This window comes from Suricata suricatta, chromosome 6 (assembly GCF_006229205.1).
Source record: "Suricata suricatta isolate VVHF042 chromosome 6, meerkat_22Aug2017_6uvM2_HiC, whole genome shotgun sequence".
In the NCBI taxonomy this organism is placed as follows: domain Eukaryota; kingdom Metazoa; phylum Chordata; class Mammalia; order Carnivora; family Herpestidae; genus Suricata; species Suricata suricatta.
In genome coordinates this window covers 105,271,412-105,295,912 of record NC_043705.1, presented here as the reverse complement: position 1 = coordinate 105,295,912, position 24,501 = coordinate 105,271,412, and the positions used below count along the sequence as shown (strand labels likewise).

General features: G+C 40.0%; 1 long non-coding RNA gene and 1 pseudogene across 2 annotated transcripts; both read right to left on the bottom strand.

The window, feature by feature from the left end:
* Nucleotides 1-4,532: 4,532 nt before the first annotated feature.
* LOC115293783 lies at nucleotides 4,533-7,102 on the bottom strand. 2 transcript variants are annotated; one of them, XR_003909593.1, is made up of 2 exons: nucleotides 7,031-7,102; nucleotides 4,533-5,545 (listed from the first exon to the last, which is right to left on the bottom strand). It is a non-coding gene; the product is annotated as an uncharacterized LOC115293783 (long non-coding RNA). The 2 variants fall into 2 exon arrangements; XR_003909594.1 differs by lacking the exon at nucleotides 7,031-7,102 and adding an exon at nucleotides 6,933-7,020.
* Nucleotides 7,103-22,048: 14,946 nt separating this feature from the next.
* Nucleotides 22,049-24,501, bottom strand: part of LOC115293514 — a 21,186-nt pseudogene continuing 18,733 nt past the window's right edge.

Sequence of the window (24,501 nt, the reverse complement as noted above, 5' to 3'; positions counted from 1 at the left end):
GAACACTGACTTGTAAGCTGCGGGACATGGTTTTGAGTAAGCTGATAGAGTGCAATAGAGACCATTATGCTCTATGGTCCTCCCTGTCTTCATTTTGTGTGCTATTGGACACACCGCTTTTCCTCCTGGAACTTCAATTTCCTCATCTGTAAAATTTAAAGTCAGAATAATTGATCACTAACTTTACTTTCTTTTATCAAGTTGTTCTGTGCAAAGTAGTTCTTCCTATAAATTCTCAAAGGGTAGTTGCTTTAGATAAGGCTGCCAACTCAGTTTAAATGATAGTTTCTCAGGACTGCTTCACTCTGCCCTTATCTCCCTGAGCTGATCATGACTGGTTTTCTTTATACCCTGTGAGCAATTTTTTTTTTATCATCTTCGCTCGCAAAGAAGGCATTTAAAACTGGATCAGCACTGCTAGCCCAAGGTCTGAATCTCCTAGGAGCAGAGTTATGATACTGTGAAGGTGGGTCAGGCCAAATGGATTTAGAGTACAGCTGTAATACTCACTTAGATGTTACTAGGCAACTGTACAGGGTGGATGGAACAGATACTGATACTCGGGCTGTATCTCATAAACCCGTCTGCTTCAAATCTCAAGGGATGCATTTCTTGGCAAAAAGAGTTGAATATTGAGAAAACATTCTTCTTTTCAAAAAATGTTCTGTGTTCTGTAAGCAATGAAAACATAAGCTAGGTTTTTGCAGGTTGACGGCTACATTAGCTCTGTTTACCAAAAGATCGATCCTTGCTTCTGTCCTTCCTTCACTTTTTCCTTCCTTTCTCATTTTGAGAATGAGTCATCAGTCTATTTCTCAGGATCTTGAACATCCTTAACTGTGCCTTTGGGGACCATAAGCAAGCATGAGGAATAGGTAGAACAAAGAAAGACTATCAAGAGGCTTGTAGAGGGAATGGGGTTAAAAAGCCCTGGAATCATGGAGGTAAGAGAGAGGAGAATGAGAAAGGATATGAAATGTTGACTGTGAGGGGATGCTTGGTGGCTCAGTCAGTTATATTATTTATTTATTTGGGGGGAGAGAGAGCATGCGTGCACAGACAGGGGAGAAGCAGAGAGAGGGGGAGAGAGAATTCCAAGAAGGCTCCACACTCAGTACAGAGCCCCAAACAGGGCTCCATCTCATAAACTGAGAGATCACGACCTGAGCAGAAATCAAGAGTCAGATGCTTAACTGACTGAGCCACCCAGGTGCCCCTCCAACAAGCCGTTCTTGGGATACCACCTGGCTGTCCTCTAATTCAACTTAATTCTGACACTACCCAGAGGGATCATCAGATTCCACAGATAAAAACTCAATTCCACAAGATGTGCTCCCCCCCCCCCCAAAACCCCTCTCTGATGCCAATTGCAAACCCAGGGTATTACCTGTGCTTCTGACTGACCTGCTACAAATTAGAGGTCCTCATGATATTCTCCTTGGATGTCAGATGCCAATCCCAAATTGAGGCTGTTTTCTGTATGTCTAACTACAAATCTGAGATTTCCAAGGCCCTTTCCTCAGATGCAAATAATTTGCTACAGCTGATCATAGAACTCAAACATTTTACTTACTAGATCACCGGTTAGTTACCGAATATAACTCTGAAACAGTCATAGGAAAGAAATGTATAGGGTTGGGCATGGAGAAAGGGCACTGAGCTTCCATGCTTTCTCCAGGCATGCCGCTCACTCAACACCAACCCAGGAGTTCTCTGAACCCTGTCTTTTTGGGTTTTTATGGAGTGCTCATTACCTAATCAGAATTGGTTACATTGGCCATTGGTGATTGTTTCACCTTCCATCCCTGGCCCCCTCCAAGAGGTGGGGGTGGGTACTAAAATTTCCAGTGTTCTAGTGTTCTAATCACTGGTCTAGTTCTCCAGGCAGCCAGCTCCCACCTTAGTTACCTAAGGGCTTTCCAAAAGTCATTCATTGCCACCTCTATCTTTCCTATCACAGGAAATCATAGGGCTTTAGAGACTGTTTGGTAGGAACACAGACTTTTGTCTTGGGTGGCGCAGTGTCTGGGTTTCCTCAGATTCCAGTAATGAGTATTGGGAAAGGAAGATATGGCAGGTGAAGCAGACAGAGTATGAGGAGTGAATAGGGGCGGGAAACCCCCCCAAAGATAGAAGAAACTAGTATGTTAGAAACCAGGACAGGGCAGATGAATGGAGTTATGAAGGTGCTTAATTTGGCAGGAGTTTCAGTGAGGTTGAGAGTGAATTAGAATAGAAAAGAGGGTTCTGAGCAGGTGTGGGTATAGGAAAAGTGTGAAGAAGGGGGAGGAAGATTTTAAGGAATGTTTCCGTGGAGTGTAAATTGGAGCTCCTCGTATGACGTTACTGACAAAACACCAGTAAGGATGGCGATCACTTGTAACTGCTTCTCATCCCTGTCTACTGCCTGTGACTCCGAGCAACATCTAGAGGACATGCAGTGTGGTTTATACCAAGGTTGGAAAGGAGTGGGAGAGCTGAGAGAGGTAAATGGGATGATACACATACAGAAGTAAGTGCACAGGAAAGAAATGGAAGTGTTTTCTTTTTTCACTAAAGACTCAGAATTCTAAGCAAGAAAATTTAGAATAAATTGAAATGTACTTTATGGTTGTACAAAGTTACTATGAAAATTTTTGATACTCACATAACTTGACAAATCTGATTCCTGGCAGTTTTAAGAAAATGTTGACTACGGCATCTTTCTGGTTTACCGAGAGAACATCTCGTCTGTGAGAGAACGCTACATTGAGCAGGTTTCCTATGAGCATTTGTGATTTAATGATTCAGTACCTCTGAAACAAATTTTTAAATAGTCAAACACAAATTCTGAACACCTATCCCAACACATTATTTTCACTGGCTTTGCCCTCTAGAGATTTATTTTCCACTAAAGTTCTTTACATTGCTTTCTGTCTTACCAACTAGAGTGCATTCAAAGAGGCTGGATAGAATGAAATCACCATCCTATTTCTACTTGTGTAAATGTTTAGCAGGGCTTGGCGATGCCAGCAGTGATCACCCCAGAATTCCGTGGGGGTCACTATACCAGTGACACTGACAAAGTTCAGAATTGTTTGAGAAAAAGTATCAGCATAGAGGATTTGCCACAAGTGCGTTCCCTGGATCATTGAGCATGGGAGATAGTTTGGCATAAGAGTTTCATAGTCAAATCAGTTTGCACACTCCAAGCACTGCTGGATAAGATAGAAGACGTTCGGTTAAGAGTGAAGGGACCACACATCTGGTACCGGTTGTGCTGTAATAGTCTGTAACCTATACGAGCCACTGAAATGCTTGGACTAGAAGACGGAGGTCACACTCTTTGCCTTCTCTTCACAGTAGGGGTTCTGACCCCTATCATTTAGTTGTGGTCTGTAGGTTGAAGTCCTGATTGGATGGTCTCAGAGCTTTTATTAGAATTCTGGCTCTGCCTGCTAAAGCTGTGTGACTAGGTGAAGTTACTAAACGTGCCTGAATTTCAGTTTAGGTGTGAATAATAGTATATTTATGACCCAGGGCTGTTAGATGTTTGATATAGAAAAAGTGATTGTCATCTTAGTACTACTTAAATAGTTATTAGGTCAATCATAACTAATAGTGATACTATAATTAGCAGTAACAATAATTGTAATTATTAAACTTATTTAAAATTTTTCTATTTTTCAAAGAGACTGAGAGACAGTATGAGTGGGGGAGGGGCAGTGAAAGAGGGAGACAGAATCTAAAGCAGGCTCCAGGCTCTGACTGACAGCACAGAGCCCGACACACGACTCGAACCCACGGACCGTGAGATCATGACCTGAGCCGAAGTTGGCTGCTCAACCGACTGAGCCATCCAGGCACTCCATAAGCTTTTTTTTTTTTTTTTTTTAAGTAGTAATAGCAGCAGGAACAGCAGTAGTAATTGTTGTTTGAGTACTCTTTTTTTTTTTCAGACCCTATTCTAAGAACTTACAGGATTTTTATGAGAAAAAATAAGTTAGGTATCTAGTTTTACCCACTTTGACAGAGAAGGATGCTGGGGTTTAGAAGATTGAATCTTCTCCATCTTGTGGTAAGTATGTACTCCTATTCTGTCCAGTGCCAGAGGATTTTTTAAAAGCAGTCTTCACACCCAACCTGAGACTCGAGCTCAAATCCCAATATCAACAGTCACATTCTCTATAGAGTGAGCCAGCCAGGCACCCCAGGGGCAGAGGGTTTTAACCTAACTTCTTTCCCAGGTTAAATAGTTTTTCATCTGCCCCTTGGCACTACCCTTAGCATCTCTGTTTTCCAGCTCTGTGAGGGCTTTGAGAGGAAAAGACTTGCAGCTATCTTAGGAGTTCACCAGTAACTCATCATGAATGGAGGAAAAATTAAAGACCTACAGACGGGATGAACACTGGAGGCACTAGATTTCCCTACTGATTTTTCTTTCTCAATGACAATTATTAAATATTCAATTGTAATAGAAAGGATAGTGTTATATATTGGATAAAAGGGAGAATTTTTATATGCTGATTATTGATTTAAAACAATAAAGTGGATGGTACTGAATTATCAGAGGGTTTATTGCATTGTAAATCCATGAGGGGAAGAGCTGAGCAGTCTGTGACATGTAGAGCTTGTTCTGGATATGTTGAAGGAGCAGCCTTTGGAGGTCTTAGAAGAAAAATGGGCGAGATTGCCATCTAGTGGACTTGGAGCCAACTTCAGCTCAAAAACATTTGTGTTTTAGTGAAACCTTATCCAAAATGATAAGTAACATGAATGGATTCTTTATTCAAGTATGTAATGGAGAAATGTAAATGAGTCAGACCAATACTCAAACTGAATTCTGAGTTGGTCAATAGAAGACTAACAGGCATGTTAGAATTTCAGATGCATAAGACATTAGTGCTAAAGGGAATCGAAAATTTCAACCTCTTCCTTTTATGGCCCAAGGAAAGGCAGTAAATTGCTTAGTGTCACGTGAACATGGTACTTGTACGTAGGCTTCATAAACCTGTGTCCAGCGCTCAGACTTTTATACTGCTTAGGGAGCAGGACATTGTTCCTCATAACATAAACAAAAACAGGAATCCATCCCAAATTGTATGAATCCCCCGTTAGCCATTATGAATTCATATTCACAAAAGGAGATGGATGTTCTAAGCATCTCTTTTGGAAATGTCTCTGCACACCATGGAAGCACTGCTTAACGTCATGGTAATGGAAAATAACAGTATTTCACTCAGGGTTCAAAAGCATTTCTCCATATCTGGTGCTGAGGGATTTGTTAGCTACACATAACTGAAGAGTATAGGAGTATATCCTGGGAATCTGTTAGGATAAATTCTGTTGACTTTTATTCTATCCCCATTTGACTATTAACTTTGGCTTTGTGCCCATGTTTTCACAAAAAGAAATTGAGGGGAGAGGAAAACTTAAAAAGAGTTTTACCACATGGAAATGTCGGTTGAGATATCTCAGATGTCCAGGTAGGTGACTCCTATTTTGAATCATGGCTACATCCCCTCCAGGCTGTGTTATCTGGAGTTTTTCTTTTGTTTCTTCATCTCTGGAGGAGAGATCGTGAAAATACACACTTCAGCTGAGGGTCCTTGGGAGATTTAAGAGAGACGAAGCATAGTACAGTAGTCTACAAGGATTCTCCTTTTCTATCTCCTTCTCTCTGCCTTCTTCCTTTCTTCCCTGTGGAAAGTTATCATATTTTTATTCCGTTTTCCTTGCCTGTTCTCCTTAAATTCTGAACCAAATCTGCAGAAAAGCTGAAAGAATAGTTCACTGTATATCCAAACATCCTTCTCCTCGATTCCCTGGTTGCTAATATTTGAAAGTGGTACCTTCCACGCCTAAATTCTTCTGTGTGCATTACCTAAAGATGATTTTTTCCAATAAAACCACAATACCATTAACACCACTATGAAAGTAAATAATGCTTCTGTAATGTTGTCTAATATTATTTGTATTCAAGTTCCTAGTATTATTTATATTGAAGTTATCCTTGGAAGGCTTTCATATTGTTGTTTTTTAAATCCAGAAACCAGTCAAGGTTACGTTTGGTTGTTTTGTCTCTTTAGTTTCTTGTCACTGAGAATGGTACTCCTAAATGAAATGTTTTATTATTCAGGTTGTTGGCTTTTTGAAGATTTTAGGAGGCAGATTATAATTCCTAGCGATGCCAACTTTGATCCCTTGATTAAGACGGTAACTGCTAGGCATCTCCGCTATAAAAGATGTATTTTTCCAGTTATATTAGTAATTGTGGGATAATACTTTGAGGCTGTATGAGCCTTCTGTCCCCAAATATGTTTTGAACCCAAAGGTTTTATTCATTATTAAGGAATTTCATCATGAAGCTGATTTGTTAGGAGATTGGAAGTTGAGAAGTAGTGATTTTCCTCCTCTTTCTACAGTGATTATCTGGCAGTCTTTTACAAAGAAGAACTTATTTTCCCTTTTCTCTCTCTCTCAGGGGCTGTTATAGACATAAGGATTTTTTTGCTTTGTATTGTTTCCTTTTTTCTTTTAATCCATTGCCATCATCTTCCTTAGAGTTCCAGTTGTTGCAAAGTTGGTAAATGATAGCTCCTAGGAGCTGGCTCCTTTGTTCTTAGTGTACTTGACTATTCCCTTTCTGCCACGAGCCTTCCAGGCTCCTCTCGTACTTTTTCTAACCCAACCTAGAATTCGGAATTAGTAATTAAAGGAACGGAGAATGATACTTCGAAACGGAGGCCTAAATAACAGATGGAGCAGTATACAAATGTTTTTAAAACCCTGCTATTAGTGTAAAATAAGAGAGAAAAATGTAACCTGTTTTGTAAACTTTGTTGAATGGCCCCTCTGCTTGGTTAAATCCTCCTTCAACTTTATGGTTTCCTCAGAAAATATCGGAAAAGTCCCAGAGCCCTCAGGATTAGGATCATTTTCCTCTAACATACCTGCCTTTGGAGCCCTAAACTTTCCAAACACTCCTCACATGTGTAAATATTCAAAGTGTAGCTCATCTGAAAAGGGAGCGCCGAGAGTTCCCACATACCCTCTCCCCGAATATGGACAGCCAGCGTCTCCTGGGATCAACATCTGCCGCCATCGTGGTGGCGCATTATTACCATGGTCACGTTATTATCGCCCGGGGTCATTGGTTTACGTCAGGGCGCACTCATAGTGCTACGTTCTGTGGGCTTTGACAAATGCGTAAAGACATGTATTTACCATTCTAGTGTACAGGCCAGTTTCACTGCACCAAAACCCTCTGTGCTCGGCCTAATCATCTTTCCTCTCTCCCTGGCAACCACCAACCTTTTTTCCATCCCTATAGTTTTATCTTTTTCAGATGCCCTATATTTGCAATAATATAATATGTAGCCTTTTCAGACTGACATCTTTCTCTTAATAATATGTATTTAAGGAATGCATTTTCTTTTGTGTGTGGCTTTATCACTTCTATCTTGTTATTGCTGAATTATACTCCATTATGTGGTTGTTACCACGGTTTACCTATCACCTGCTAAAGGATATCTTGGTGGCTTCCAAGCTTTGCCAAATAGTGATAAAGCTGTTGTAAACATCCACATGCAGGATTTTGTGTGCACACAAATTTTCACCTCATTTGTGTGAAAACTAAGGAGCATGATTGCTAAATTGTATGGTATGAGTAGGTTTAATTTTATAAAAAAGCTTGGGGTATTTTTTATTAAAGTCCATACACACATCCTCATAATTGCCTCTTTTACATTATACATATGGCGCCACAGCTAATAGGTTGTACTATTTATACTTCTATATCAATGCCTTCCTTTTTATTACTTGGCAAATTTTTCCACCCATTTCTCCAAAATCAGTGTAGGGATGTGGGTGCCATCTAGTGGACATAAAGAAAATGTGTTTTCCTAGAACAACAACAACCATAAAAAGATTCATTCACAATAAATCAATCAAAATTCCTACTATATTGTGCCACATAGGAAATACATTCAAGGTTATGGACCTTGAAAAAGTGTTTGGACTATAATGGAGTGGGCATAGTAGGGAATTAGCAGAATTTGGAGAGGTATAGCAGGGAATTTCAATCTTCAATCTGTTCATCCCCGTTATTTGCCTATACTAGGCAGCAAGTTAATATTCTGAACCTGAATTTATTCACCAGATGATTTGGGATTTTCATACATAACAGAGCTTTTGGTGAGCCGGGGATGGTGTGGGGGAAGGAATTAAAGGCCAATAAATGGTCTTGACTCTAGGTCTCCTACTCTTTCTGTAGGATAAGACCAATTAGAAACATACCAGATAGGATGATTCAGTATTAAACTATAAATGGCAGGAGGGAGCAGATGGGATGCCCCAAGGGCAGATGGCTCAGGGTGAATGTCACTGAAAAATTATGAATGGACACAAGTCCTGAAACATGAAGAAGATATGGATAGGTAACAGGAAATATCATGGAAAAAAAAGGATAAATTCAGGGCAATAGAAAAAAAAAAGCTTGAATTACAGAGGTCTCTGCAGAATATCTAATTCATTTGTTCTAATTCATTGGGACTTAGAGAGGAGGCAGGGGGTAAATGAAGTAATTGGACTATCTCTAGGAGACTGTAGAGTAACTGAGATAATAATAAAGAATAATGCTAATACTAAAAATGATCAGGAGAGCTAACACTTGCTGGTGTCTTCTGTGTATATGCATTGTCCTAACTAATTTTATGCATATTATCTCATTTGAACTTTGTCACAATCCTATGAGGTAGGTATACAATCTTTATTGTTTTTGAGGAAACTGAGACCTCAAAAAAATTCTTTTATAACTGTGACTTAATTACAAAGCTAGAAAGTGGAGGAGCCTGGATTCAAGCCCAGAAGTCTGATTTCAGAGCCGGTGATCTCTCGAATTATGCTAGATCAAGGCAAATAACTGGAATGAACAGATTGAAGAACCTGAAGTCTGGACATAGTCTCTGATTTATATACCTTGGACAAATCCCCTTCTGTTCCTGGGCAGGAGTTTCTTCACCCAGTTAGTGAGAATATCAAACCATATTACCGCTAAGGTATCTCATGGTTCTACAATATGTTGGTTATATTTAGGATGCTCAATGTTTTGTTCTGATCATTGAATAATAAAATATCTAAATTTATAGAATTCAACTGCTTTAGAATTTATGTTAAAACACAGGGGCAATGTAATATACTCCTAATTGATCACACTTCTTTAGTGTTATTTCTCCTCTCTCATTTGGGATTTTGAGTTCTTTCTCTCTTTTTTTTTCCTTGATAAGTCTAGCTAGAGGGTTTATCAATTTCATTGATTTTTTTTCCCTCGAAAGAACCAACTCCTGGTTTTATTGATCTGTTCTATTCTTTAGTTTCTATATTATTGATTTCTTCTTCAGTCTTTATTATTTCCTTCCTTCTGCTGGTTTAGGTTTGTTTCTCTTTTTCTAGGCACATCCTTTTCGGATTTAAACTGCCTATTCCATAAGACAAGTGTTAGGATTGTCATGTGGACAATTCTATTACTATTGTTGGTGTGAGGGAAATAAAAACCTACTCTGGATTAAAATACTATAGAAGGGTCAGCTCAGTGAAAAGGGAAGCAGTGGAAGGCTAATCATTCTTGACTCCTATTCCTCACCACTTGTGTCTATCGAGTCCTAGTGATAGAACTCACAAAGCTCTCCTGAGACTATCTGAAGCTCCATTGAATTTATACAAAGTTCCTTTGAATGTTTTCAGAGTACTCATTCCCACCACCTTTATCCTAACTCAGGACATCATTACTGTTAGTGGGAACTGCTTTAATGGCTCCCTTACAAGTCTTTCTGCCTCTAGTATGGCCTCCTTCCAATCCATTTTGTTTACACTGTGGGTCAAGTAATCCTTCTCATGTATTATTTCTATCCCTGCAGTGTATCTCATGTAATTCTGATATCCTTCTCCATGTACTTGGGATGCTTTCTTGGAATTTTCATTTTGTTCATGTGGTTTAGGAGGTATTTCTTAAGACATTGCTTACCTTCCAGCCGTAGTCTGCATTGCCTCCTATCTTGAATTTTTAAAGGTTGGGCTTTACTATCATTGAGAAGCATCCTTTACTTTCATCCTCACAGTATCAGCTGCCTTGGCATTCTGTGGTGACTCGTCCTAGCACTGCTCTACCATGATGCAGTCCCTTTGTTGCCTACGGGACTGTAAGAACCATGAAGGCAAGAATCCTATCTGCCGGTTCACATTCATATTTCCCACTTGAGTACAGTATTTATTAAAAGAGCAAATGCAGAATGAATGAATGAACCAATCAACCAATTAACCAATAAACAAACTGAAAAGTCAACATTTAAATATTTAGGAGATTTACCAAAGTCCAGGGTTAGATGGGGACTACAGATCACATCTCCTAACTCCCATCTAGAGCCTGCTTGTTTGTTTTGTGTACAGTGTAAAATGGCACTCATCATCGCTAGTCATAGGTAAGAGAAAGCCCAGATTTGTAAAGACCTCAGCCTCTGCTGCTGTACTGAGCTCTGACCCAGAGACTCCCTGCTGTGCTGCTGAGTACTATCCCCAAGATATGAGCCCCTCTTCTGCTTCCCTGACCCCAGAGTTTCCTTGCCCTCTTTGCCTGTGTGGCAGCCTCTGGAAAGTCTCCTGCTTTGGGGGACTACCCTCCCCACATCCACACACACTCCCTGCACCTCTCCTTGCGAAGTTGTCAGAGTGGTATTCAGATAAAGCTTGTTGGATGCTACTACCATCCCATGGCTGTCTTTTTCCTAGATCAGCTGTGAAATCCCTTGAACTCCTTGCAGTCATTATAACGATGCTTGGTTTTATCTTTAGGGTAATGGGAAGTAATTGAATGGAAAGTAGTCAGAGGGGTGACATGATCTTACATTCTACAGTTCTCCACAGTTGGAAAGGACCTAGAGGGGAACAACACCAGTTAGGAGACAGCTGTTTTAATCTGGGTGAGAGGAGATGGGGATTGGATTAGGGTAGCTTTGTGAAAATGGGGGGAAGGGATGAGAGCAAAATAAATCTTGCATTTAGAGTCAGTAGGACTTCCTTATTGATTAGAAGTGCGAAAATGAGAAATGAAAAACACTTGAGCAACTAGATAGATGTCAGGGATATTTATAAAGATGCATGAAATGGAGAGGAACAGATATGTGGATTGAAGGGGGAGGAAATTCAAAGCTCAAATTTGATATATTAAATTAAAAAAAAACATTAGTGATTTTTTTTCCTTCTTGCTTCTAGAATCTTTTAGGATCTACTTTCTATCAGCAGTGTCCTAAAATGCCATCATGTGATGAAGTCTTGAAATGAGTCTGTTTTTATTTATTGTTCTGGGAATTTGATGAGAGCCTTCTTTCGGTAACAACATGCTCTTTGAGTCTAAGACTTATTTTTGAAAAATTTATGCTTTACTTCCCCAAATGTACTTTGTTCTTTATTTCTAGAATTCCTATTATTTGGATGTTGGAATGCATGAACTATTGCTCCAATTTTAAATCTATCTATCTATATTTTTTAAGTTTATTTGAGAGAGACAGCACAAGTGGGGGAGAGGCAGAGAGAGAGGGAGACAGAATCCCAACGAGGCTACCCGCTAACAGCGCAGAGCCCAATGTAGGGCTCAAACTCATGAAACTGAGAGATCATGACCTGAATGGAGAGAAGAATTGGACGCTTAATGGACTGAGCAACCAGGTGCCTCTCTCTCTGTCTCTCTCTGTTTCACTCTTTGTCTTTTTGCTCTACTTCCTAGTTTCCCTAAACTTTATTTTCTAACACTTTTGTGAGACCTAAGTTTCTGCTAAACTTTTTAATACGTAAGAGCTCTGCTTGGTTTTTCAGAAACGTACTCCTTTTTTGCATCCTAGACATGTTTTATTGATGAAATACTTGATTTTAGTTTGGAAGGTATGTTGGGATATCAGTAAGATGTTTTTTTAAACTTCTTGGCTTTCTGTCAGCTGCATTTTACATTTGGGGTTTGATATTTTCTAAGAAAAAATTGTCAGATGTTTGAGATCCTTATTTCTTATTTAAGAGTGGGCCACTTGAGGGGCACCTGGATGGCTCAGTCAGTTAAGTGTCCGGCTTTGTCTCAGGTCATGATCTCACGGTTTGTGGGTTCACGCCCCACATCAGGCTCTGTGCTGACACCTCAGAGCCTGGAGCCTGTCTTCAGATTTTCTCTCTCTCTCTCTCTCTCTCTGACCCTCCTCTGCTCACTGTCTCTTTCTCTCTCAACCTCTATCTATAATAAATTAAAAAAAAACATAAAAAAGAGTGGGCCACCTGAAACCTAGTAGAAGCATACATCATGAGGTTGGTGCTGGTCAACAGTGGGTTTTACTGGAGGTAATCTGAAAGGATCCTTTCCCTGGAGTGGAGGGAGTCCCCAGATGTGAAGATCTTTAGGTCTTTCCTCTTTAGCTAATCAGATTCCCCAGAAGATATTCTTCTAATGTCCTGTCTGAAAGGGGAGGGCTGACTCCTGGTTTTCTGAGAGCCAGAGAAGGGGCAGAGGGTGCCAGGGCTCAACATTCAGTAGTAACTTTTGCAATCTAAAGAAGAGGAGACATCTGAAAAGGAAAAAGAAAAGAACCTAGTACCAAACCAACCAAAATGTGGTCCACCTACAGCTAGATCTAATTTGGTTCCCGAAAGAGAAATAAAACTCACTTTGCCATAAAGATCAAAGTGTCGACTGGAAACTGCTTGTTACTGAGTTGAGACAAAGTTTTGTGTCTTGAAGATGGACTTTTTTCAAGAATGGTCTTGGAGTCTATAAGAATTTTCACTGAGGGACAGATAAAGGTCACCCATAGAGGAGGATAAAAGAGGGGATTGCAGCTTTTATGGTAAACCTCATCGTTCCCACTGACTTCAATATATATAGTTTTACATAATGATTACAAATCTAAAGTTAATCAGCATTTTAAACTTCTTTATTAAAATTATAAGAACCTGAGGCACCTGGGTGGTTCAGTCAGTTAAGCATCCAACTCTTGATCTTGGCTCAGAGCATGATCTTAGAGTTCGTGAGTTCGAGCCCCATGTTGGGCTCTGTGCTAACATTGCAGAGCCTGTTTGGGATTCTCTGTCTTCTCCTCTCTCTGCCCTCCCCCCAACATCTCTCTGTCTCTCTTAAAAACAAACATTTAAACTTACAAGGACCTTATGGTGTTTTATCTCCCATCTCTCCCCTTCCAACTTACATATAATTTTTGTGTAGTATTTACATGTGTGTTTCATTTTATTGTGCTTCACAGAAACTGCTTTTTACAAATTAAAAGTTTATGGCAACCCTGTGTTGAGAAACTCTATGAACAATATATTTTCAACAGCTTCATGTCTCTAGGACTTATGTTGATAATTCTTGCAATATTTCAAATGTCGTTGTTATTATTTGTTATGGCAATCTGTGATCAGTGATTACAACTCACTGAAAGCTCAGATGACTGTTAAGCTTGTTTTAACAATAAAGTATTTTCAAATTATTGTCTGTACATTTTAAAAAATTTATTTTTGAGAAAGAGAGTGCATATAAGGGATAGAGAGAGAGGGTGAAAGAGAGGGAATCCCAAGCAGATGCCACACCATCAGCAAGGAGCCTGATGGGGAACTAAAACTCACAAACTATCAGATTATGACCTGAGCCAAAGTTGAACACTTAACTGACCGAGTCACCCTGGCACCCCTATGGCCTGTAAGTTTTTTTAAGACACACTATTATGCACTCAATAGACTACAGTATAGTGTAAGCACAACTCTTCTATGCATTGGAAAGCCCCAAAATTCATTTGACTTGCTTTATTGAAGTGTTCTGGAACTGAGCCTTCAATATCTCCAAGGTATGCCTATATTTATTTTTAAAGCCCACTACTGTTTTTTAAATGTTTTTATTTTTTTAATTACGTTTAATGTTGGTTTATTTTTTGAGAGAGAAAGAGCACAAGTTGGGAAGGGGCAGAGAGAGGAGACAGAATCTGAAGCAGGCTCTAGGGTCCAGAGCTGTCAGCACAGAGCCTGACATGGGGCTGGAACTCATGGATCATGAGATCATGACCTGAGCCAAAGTCAGATGCTCAACTAACTGAGCCAGCCAGGTACCCCTAAACATTTATTTTTGAGAAAGGGGGGGCACAAGATGGGGAGGGGCAGAGAAAGGAGGGGAACAGAGGATCTGAAGCAGGCTCTGTGCTGACCCCTGAGATCCTGATACGGGGATTGAACTCACAAACGATGAGATCATGACCTGAGCTGAAGTTGGACACTTAACCTACTGAGTCACCCAGGTGCACTGGTATTAGTATTTTCATACAATGTTTACATTTATTAAATTCATGGCTTTTTTTTTTTTTTTAGAATCTCAGAGTTCTAAGCCAACCTTTCAATTTTATATAATCAGGAAATCCTTAAAGAATTTCCTTAGTAAGGTTTTGCTGGTAGCAAGTTCTTTAGAATTATGTTTAAGCAGTTTTATTGGGTGGTTCACATTTTGAGGTTGACATTTACCCTTTGACTTGCATTTTTGCTGTTAAGCCTGTTTTCTGTTTGTTAGTCATTGCAGGGAGTTCATCTCTTCCTCTAGCTGACTTTAAATCTTTCTCTTTGAGTTACTGTTTTACAGCCATACTACCGTTTTCTGTACAGTATAGAGTGCATCCAGGTGTACATTTCCTGTTATCTTTCTTAGTTGATATATATTCATGTTTAATCTCCCTGTTTTTGAGATATAACTGATTTATACCATTATATTAATTTCTGATATATGACCTAGTGACTCAATAATTGTATATATTACAAAATGATCACCACAAAAACTCTACTTAACATTAGTCACCACACATAGGATTTTTTTCCTTATGGTGAGGACTTTTATGATCTCTTAGCAATTTTCAAATATACAATACAGTGTTAATAACTATAGTCACCATGACATTCCATGACTTTTTCGTTTTATAACTGGGTGTTTTATATCTTTGACCCCCTTCACCCATTTGGCACACCCCCTGCACCTCCTGCCTCTGGCAACCACCAATCTGTTTACTGAATCTATGGGTGCAGTTTTATCTTAAAGTCTGCATTTAAGAGCGATCATAGAGTATTTGTCTTTCTCTGTCTGATTTATTTCACTTAGCATAATGCCCTCAAGGTCCATCCTTGTTACAAATGGCAAGATTTCCTTCTTATGGATGCATACTATTTCTGTGTGTGTGTGTGTGTGTGTGTGTGTGTGTGTGTGTGTGTGCGCGCGCGCGCGCGCGTGTGTGCGTGCCACCTTTTCTTTATCCATTTTTCATTGATAGTTAGGTTGCTTTCATTTCTTGGCCATTATAGATAATGTTGCAATGAACATGGGAGATTGTACGTCTTTTTGAGTTAACATTTTCATTTCCTTTGAACAAATACCCAGAAATGGAATTGATGGATCATAAAGTAGTTCTATTTTTAACTTTGTGAGGAACCTCCATACTACTTTTCAACGTGGCTGCACAAATTGACATTCCCAACCACAGTGCACAAAGATTGCCTTTTCTCCACATCTTCACCAACACTTGCTGTCTATATCTTTTTATAATAGCCATGCCAACAGGTGTGAGGTGATATCTTGTGGTGGTTTTGATCTGCATTTTCCTGATGATTAGTGACACTGAGCCCCTTTCCAAGTGTCTGTTGGCCATCTGTGTGTCTTCTTTGGATGGTGCTTAATTTTTCTGTTTGCCTTGTGGTAGCACTGCTTTTAATGGTGCCTGGCATTTATGAAATTTGTTTACTCTTCCAGAGAAGGTGCAGGAGGTGTGCCAAATGGGTGAAGGGGGTCAAAGGTATAAAACATACAAAGGTATAAAATCTAATTCCCTGCGATAAAGGGAGGAGGAGATGAATACTTGCCTGAATTTTTGGAATAAGAAGGGGGATCTAGAGGCACCTGGGTGGATCAGTCTGTTAGCAACTGACTCCTGATTTCAACTTAGGTCATGATCTCACAGTTTGTGAGTTAGAACTTTGCCTTGGGCTCTGCACTGACAGCATGGAACCTGCTTGGAGGCTCTCTCCTCTCTCTCTCTTTCTGCCCCTCTCGTGCATTCATGTGTGCTCTTTTTCTTTCAAAGTCAATAAAAATTAGGAAAAAAGAGATCTAACTACCAAAGTAAATAAGCATTGGGACTTGAGTCCTATCTGACAAAGGAAAAGAGATATAGGTCTAACCGTAGTTCCCTCTGATAACCGTTTACAAAGGCATGGGTCCTCCGGTGTCAATACCCATGGTAGACGTGGAAGTATGAAATCTGTTTAAAAAGGATGCTGCCCAAGAGGATAGCCTGGTGGGACTAGGAAGGCCAGCATGAAAAGGCTGTGGGATATATTCAGCGGAAGCTGAAACTGGGGCTTGGGAGCAGCACTCCTTCCTGGCAGGAGCTGCACTGGAAGGGCCAGCACAGGGGACCACGGCTGGACAGGTCAGCAGAGGAGACCGTGGGTGACTCCAGGAAGCATCCTCTCTGCCCTCAACTGTGTTTTTGTTCTCACCTCTCCTTTCTGTTGTTGTGGCTTGATTCTCCCCATCTAATATATTGTAAACATCATTTTAGTGAGGCTTTTGGAGGAAACAAAAAATGTCTAGATGTTCACAAAGATTTTTATTAATATTCAGATTGTATTTTATGTAGTATTTGTATTTGTCTTAACATTTAATGTGTTACAGTGCATGGTAATAACCAAACATCTGTGACCCTACTACCTTCCAACTTAACAAGTGGAATGATACCCCTTGTGCCCGTATGTCTCTGTAGGATCCCTTGGCATCCCTTTTCCATTCTATTCAGAGAAACTTCCTTCTAAATTTGGGATTCCTTGCTCATTTTTATTTTATCTCTTAACTTTGAAAAGGAAGTGTATTAAGATGTATCTTTTCTTGCTATTGATAATTCAAATATTTGAAGCCCTCTGGGGTCTATGTCTGCTGACTCTTATTTGTGGTCTACCATTTCCTCCTGTGTTTATTTCTTTGTGAAGTTTGTCCTTTTTTAATGATCTCATTTAGGGTTGAGCTTTATCACAAAACCGAGGAACTGAGTTAGGGATGTTTTGCACCACACCTTGCTTGCGTTTGATTCTGCTGGTTTCCCGGGGTGCTGCCAAGCAGAGATTCTTTTATTTTCCTGGCTTAAGTTGGGTGTTATGTGGTTTTAACTCCAGGCCCAGGTGAGAATATGATTATATTAAAATTTCTCAAAGGATCCTCTTTATGGAGACATTTGCAGCCAGGAGTTTTGGAAAATTCTCTTTGCTGGTGGGTAGACTTTTCCAGCATGTATTCCATCTTTGAGTTTTCTGGTTTAACGTGAGAGTTCAAGTTCAGCTCCAGTACTTTGCAAGGGCCTAAGAGTTTCCCATTTCCCTTTTTTTAGTGAATACACACATTAAAGGAAACCAAACAGCCTTATTGCTGATATAGAGAAAGTTTTAGTGGTCTAGATAGAACATCAAACCAGCCACACCATTTCCTTAAGCCAAAGCCTATCAGAGCAAGCCCTACGTCTCTTTAGTTCTGTGAAGGCTGAGAAGTGAGGAAGCTGTATAAGAAGAATTTGAGACTAGGAGGTTTAAGGAAAGAAGCTATCTCCATAACATTGAAGTGTAAGGTGAGGGGCGCCTGAGTGGCTCCATTGGTTAAGTGTCAAAATCTTGATTTTTGGCTCAGGTCATGATCTCACAGTTCATGAGATCACTGCTTGGGATTCCCTCTTCCCCTCTCTGTCCCTCCCCTGCTCACTCTCTATTTCTCTCAAAATAAATAAACTAAAAAAAAAAAAAAGTGCAAAGTGAAGCAGCAAATGCTGATGCAGAAGCTACAGCAAGTTCTCCTAAACAGAAGTTCTAGCTAAAATAAAGTGGTTACACTGAAAAACAGGTTTTCGATGTAGGTGAAATAGCCTATTATTGGACAAAGATGCCAACTAGGACTTCCCTAGCTAGAGAGGAGAAATCAGTGCCTGGCTTCAGAGTTTCAAAGGATGGACTGAATCTCTTGTTAGGGGCTAATGCAGCTGATGATTTTAAGTTGAAGGCAGTGCCCATTTACCATTCTGAAAATTCTGGAATGCTTAAGAATTATGCTAACTCTACACTCCCTGTACTCTATAAATGAAATGACAGAGTTTGGATAACAGCACATATGTTTACAACATGGTTTACTGATTATTTTGAGCCCACTCTTGAGACCTCAGAAAAGAATTCCTTTAAAAATATGACTCCTTACTGACAATGCACATGGTCACTCCAGAGGTCTGATGGAGACGTACAACAACATTAATGTTGTTTTCATAGCCTGCTCACACAACACCCATTCTGCAGCCTATATATTAAGAAGTCATTTTAACTTTCCAGTCTTATTGAAAAAATACATTGGCTGAGGCTGTAGGTGCCATGCGTAGTGATTCCTCTGATGGATCTGGGCAAAGTCAATTGGACATTCTTGATACATGGGGGGAGGTAAAAACATCAACATCAAGTGGAGGTTTGGAACTCCTTGCTTGGTTGGGTCTAACCTTCACGGATGACTTTGAGAGGTTCAAGACTTTAGTGGAGGAATGTGGAAAAGAAGTGGTGGAAATAGGAAGAGAACTAGACGTGGAACTTGAGGATGGGACTGAATTGCCGCAATCTCATGATAAACTTTAATGGATGAGAAGTTGCTTCTTAGGGATAATAAAAAAATTCTTTCTTGAGATAGAATCTACTCCTAGTAAAGATGTTGTGAGGATTGTTGAAATGACAGCAAAGGATTTGGAGTATTACATAAGCAGAGTTGATAAAGCAATGGTAGGGATTGATTCCAATTGTGAAAGTTCTCCTGAGGGTAAAACGCCATCAAATAGCATCACAGGCTACACAGAAATCATTCATGAAAGGAGGATTTGATTGGTGGGGGAAGCTTCATTGTCTTACTTGAAGAGATTGGCACAGCCACCCCACCTTTAAAGCAACTGCCAGCCTGATCAGTCAGGAGCCATCCACATCGAGGCCAGACCCTCCACCAGCAGAAAGACTGACTCGCTGAAACCTCAAATGACGATAAGTATATTTTAACAATAAAGTGCTTTTCATTAAGGTATACACGTTGTTTTTAGACCTACTGCTATTGCACACTTGATTGACTACAGTATAATATAAACCTAATTTTTATATGCAAGGGGAAACCAAAAATTGATTTGACTCACTTTATTACTGAAGTATCCTGTACTTCAAGTTTTTTACTTCTTTTGTAATATAAATGCTACTAGGAGAGACACTTGCATTTCTTGGTTCAATTACATTTTGTGAGTCGTCAGTATCATTACTGTTGCTCTTCTTCCTGTTTGGCTTTTCCTTTTATTATTTCTAGTTTTATTGCAGAGATTAGAAAATAGAGTCCGTATTCTTCATGCTTGATAGTTCTTTAAAGTTGTTCTTTGTGCCATATGAGGTAGTCAGTATTTTAAAGTTATACTGAAAGGCGTGTGTTCTCTCTTCATAGTATACTTGGTTTATTGTTAAGGTCCCCTAAATAATTATAATAATTATTTTTCCCCACCGGAAGTGTCAGCCTTCATAAGAGATTAAACGATTTTCCTGCTGCTTTTTGTAAATTTCCCCTTCATTGTCTTCAAGTGTTATTTTTGATGTGTCAGTTCTATCTTTCAGTGGCTAAAAGGTTGAGAGCAGCCTCTCTTTTTTGCAGATTGTAATCTTTATTCACACTTTTATGATATAAATAGCATGTTGATCATTTTTATCTCAAATGTTTGTTATGTCCTGTTTACCTTTTAAGACTTTAAATGCTACAGTTTATAATGATCAGCATACTTTTTATCCATATTTCCATCATATAGGTGTCTTCAATCTATTGTTGAGTTTTACAAATTTTGGGATTGTGTAGAAATGGAATGATATTCATTCAACAAATACTAAGCACTTTCTCTATGCCAGGTACTTCACTGAATATACAAATGGACAATGGCCAGACCAGATATAAATATAGAATTCTGACTCAGAACCTATAGCAGTCAGCCCAGAAAACAATCCTCTTGTTTACCTTAACCATCAGGAAGCCAGCTTTCTATAAGTCAGACCTGGAGGAAGTGAGAGTGCTGTCTTCTGTAACGTTAGTCCAAAATAGTCAGGACTTGATTAGTAGCTGACAGTTTCCCTAATATTTGTCTCCTCTCCCAACTTAGAACCAACCAGAGAAAGCTCGGTATGCTCCCCTGACCAATCACATATACGCCCTGCTTCTAGTAAGCTCACCTCTTAGCTTCCCTTTGACAATATCCTGAAGTCTTCCCTTTTTTGACTACAAAGCTTTCCCACTGCTCTGCCTGCCTTTGTTTCCATGAAAATGCAAGCAATGGTGATGGACTCCCTTGTTAGAGCAAGCTCAGAATAGTTTGCTTGCTCTCATTTGGTTGGTCTTCATTTATTTCCATTTATTGTTGTACCATGAGTATTAAATCAAAGCAAAAGTGAAAACAAAACACTGTCTTCATGGAAATAGTTCCAGTGAGGCAGTGATACGAGGGCACAGTAAAATATGATGTTACATAGAATATGTGACAGTTATAGTACTTACACAAAAGAGCAGGGGAAGAGGCATCAGGGGACTGAGGGGAGGGGTTTGCAAATTTGAACAGAGTTCTCAGGGAACGTTCTGCTGAGAGGGTGATCTTGGAACAAAGACTGGAAGAAATAGGAGTAAATGGTATTGATGTAATACCAGAGGAGAAAGCCTTCCAGGCAGAAGGAACTCAAAGCAAAGGCTCTGATACAGAAGTATGCACAGCAGGAAAGAAAAAGTTGAACAAAGGGAGGGAGGGGAAGAGGAGGAGATAAGTCAGAGGCCTAGGTGGGGGGCAGATCATGGACAGCTTTGCTGGTCGTCTGAAGGACCTTGGCCTCTACACAAAGTGAACTGAGAAGCCTCTGAGCAGAGGAGTGCAGGTCTGACTTCATTTTTAAAGAGATATTTTGGCTCTCCTGTTGAGATTAAATAGAATGACCACATGACCCGGCTTGTGCAAGACAGTCTTAGGTTATGCCTGTTGTTGTGGGGACTTTCCCATTCAAAGTGCCCTGATTTTCAGAAGGACAAATATCATATGATTTCACTCATAAGTGGAATTTAAGAAACAAAGCCGATGAACATATGGAAAGGGTGGAGGAGAGAAGAAAATAGAGGGCAACAAACCACAAAAGATTTGTAACTTCTAGAGAACAAACTGAGGGTTGACGGAGGGAGGAAGGTGGGTGGGGGATGGACTAGATGGGGGATGGGTACTAAAGGGGGCATTGGTTGTGATGAGCCCTGGGTGTCAGGGAATTCTATTCCTGAAACAATATTGTACGTTAACTAAAATTTAAATTAAAAATCCCAAACCAAAGTGCCCTAATTTAGATGACAGAACACAGGATCACCCTCAGAGCAGACTACTGGGTGGCAAGGATGAAAGTAAAGACAGTAAAAAGCTGTCAGTGGAGCCAGTTGATTTCAAAATAGTCAGATGCAGCGAATGCTAGAGAAGGGGGATAAGCATGGGGAAGGAAGTCAAAGATAACGCCACTGTTGTTTGCTTAAGTAACTAGGAAATGCAGTTTTCCTTAACTCAGGTGGAGAGAAACTGGGACCTAGATTTGAGAAGAAGATGGTAGTGTGGTTTGGGAAATTGTACTTTTGAGTGGTCTGTTTGATAATCATGTAGAGATGTGAGGCAGGCACTTGAATGAGTTTGGAGTTGAAGGGAAAGGGACAGGGTAAGTATATAAATGTGTATTCCCCATGGGTTGGGGACAATGTTCTACAAATACACAGTTCTCTGTCCAAACTACACAGTGTAGTTCTGGCAACTGCTTGCATATGAACTGAGAAGTCAGTCAATGTATGTTACCTTCCTTTCCGCCACTGCATCTTCTGTATTCTATCTGTGTGTGTGTTAGTTTTGTTGTTGGTACTTGTTTAATTTTTCACCTTTATTACATGAGGGACAATAGGAGAGAAGAGGATTTATTATTTGCCCTTCTGGGCCTTGATTTTCCTCAGATAGAACTCCAGCCTCCTGCCCTCTGGCACATAACCATGTGCTTGGCCACACTGCCTGATCTTGAAGCCATGTATGCAAGAAGCTTGCCTGGCTGGAACTGCTCTTTCAGAAGATGCTGATCTTGGAATTGTTTTTCTTGTCCTCCTGTTTTTTTTTTTTTAATTGTCTTTGATTGTTTTGTGTTTAAAGTGTCTTCATCTTCAGGAGTCAGTTTTCTTAGAGCCTAACGGCAGTGCATCGTGGGACCTGTACCACAGTCAGGACAGTGTGTGGTTAATGAGAATGACTGCATTCTTCACCAGGGTCTTGGCGGACCAGTTGGTTATTAGATGCATTGTAGACAAGTCAGTAATCCTTGCTTTGTGTGTGCAGCACTTGGAGCCCTAGGGTAAATTCTCCATATCCAGCCTCCAGGCGTGCTACCTCTTGCTGTCTTGTCCGAACACAGACGGTGTGTGCACGATGGAGGCCGATGCATTGTTGGCAACGGGGCACCCCAGCTCCTGCTCCCTCTTGTGGGGGTGGACGTGCTGGCACTTGTATTAACTGTCCTGAGAGATGCCCATTGCTTGGTGCGAGCTGGGAAGGAGCTGCTTTTAATTTTAACGTATAATAACTCCAAATAGACCTGTGACAATATTTATTAAACTTTCCCAGAAAACAGGAAACTCGTTGGACCTTCTGATAAGTTCTTGCTTTGTTTCTAAATTATTCTAAATTATTTTCTTCAGAAAATAATTTTTAACTTTTTTCTATTGCAATTATGTGTTTTTTCTCTTAAGGGAGTGCAGTTATTAATGGCTTTCCAAGTACTTTGTGTACTTCTTTAACCATTTTCATCTTGTCATTTTTTTAAACCTAAGCATTATGTGATTTTTTTCCCCCTCAAGCCTATCCTCCTGTCACTGACCTATTGTGCTCTGGGTAACTCCTAGTCCTTTTTTTAGAGTTCATATAATGCTGGTAGTCCTTGGCTCCACTAGTTTTCTTTTCATTGTGTGTTACAGATTTATTTCCTATTTCAGAGCATTCATGTTTTGTTTAGTTTCCTTGACAGGGAAAAGCGGACGTAATAAACTATTTTCTTCACTATCGCTTGTATTCCGAGTCTCTCCCATTCTTTCAGAAGCTTCGTGCTGGCTTGTCACCTTTGTTTACTCATATTTCAAGACGGACACTTTGTATTCATGTCCGAGACAGTAAATATGATTTATTGAACGAGCTGCAGAGAACAACTGTAGACTTTCTCACTGTTGCGGTCCCTCTATGCGATGTCAAGCCTCTTTCCTACAGCCCTGACAGTGCTTGGGGTTTCATAGCCTTTACTGTCACGTTCAATAACGATTTCATTTTCCTGGCACAAAAAGTTTTGTGTTTAGTCATATCACAGCGTCAATATCGCTTCCAGTTTTAGACTTTTCACCCCCACTTCTCCCGCCCTGGTTTGAGCCTGGTTTGGTCTTGGATGCCTCCAGTGGAGAAGTTGGGATATAGCAGGTCAGCTTTGCCACTTAATTTGCCTTTTACACTTCATTCTCTACCTAACCACAGATAGGGCAGTCAGAAAAGGACTGTCAGGTCAAGGCGGGCAAGGTGTAGCCCAATGTTGATGTCCTCAGCTATGGTGGAAGACCGGATAGGGGGCTGGTGTGCGTCCCCACTTCTTTCCCGTTGGCATCCTGGGGCCTAAACATGCAGTTTGTGACTATGTGATGCTGATGCCTTCTCAGGTTTGGCATCCAGTAGTATGAGGCAATATATATACAAAAATACTTGGCATGGCATGTGTTACCTATTGTTACTACTCTTGCAAGTATGAATGGTACTATTGTTACCACTTTTTATGAGAGTACTTTTAATTTCTTAATTTTGTTTCATTTTAAGTATTATTATAAAAGAGGTATTTAAATGGGAGATCATAACTACCAACTTGGCACTTAAAATTTAGGGGAAATAGGGGCACCTGGGTGGCTCAGTTGGTTAAGTGTCCAACTTCAGCTCAGGTCATGATTGCCGGGTCTGTGAGTTCAAGCCCCACATGGGACTCTGTGCTGACGGCTCAGAGACTGGAGCCTGTTTAGGATCTTGTGTCTCCCTCTCTCTCTCTCTGCCTCTCCCCTGCTCAAGCTCGCTCGCTTGCTTGCACGCTCTTGCTCTCTCTCTCTCTCTTCTCTCTCTTCTCTCTCTCTCTCTCTCTCTCTCTCTCTATATATATATATATATATATATATATATATATATATGGACTAGAAATAAAAATGGAATAAAATAAAAATTTAAGGGAAATTTCATATATTATAGATGATACTCTTTTATAGAAAGAGAAGTATAGCTTGAATTTAATCCCAGTATTAAACATAAATCTATTAACTGAGGCTCATGGGGAGAGGGGGCGTGCCTATTCACTAGAAGCTAACAG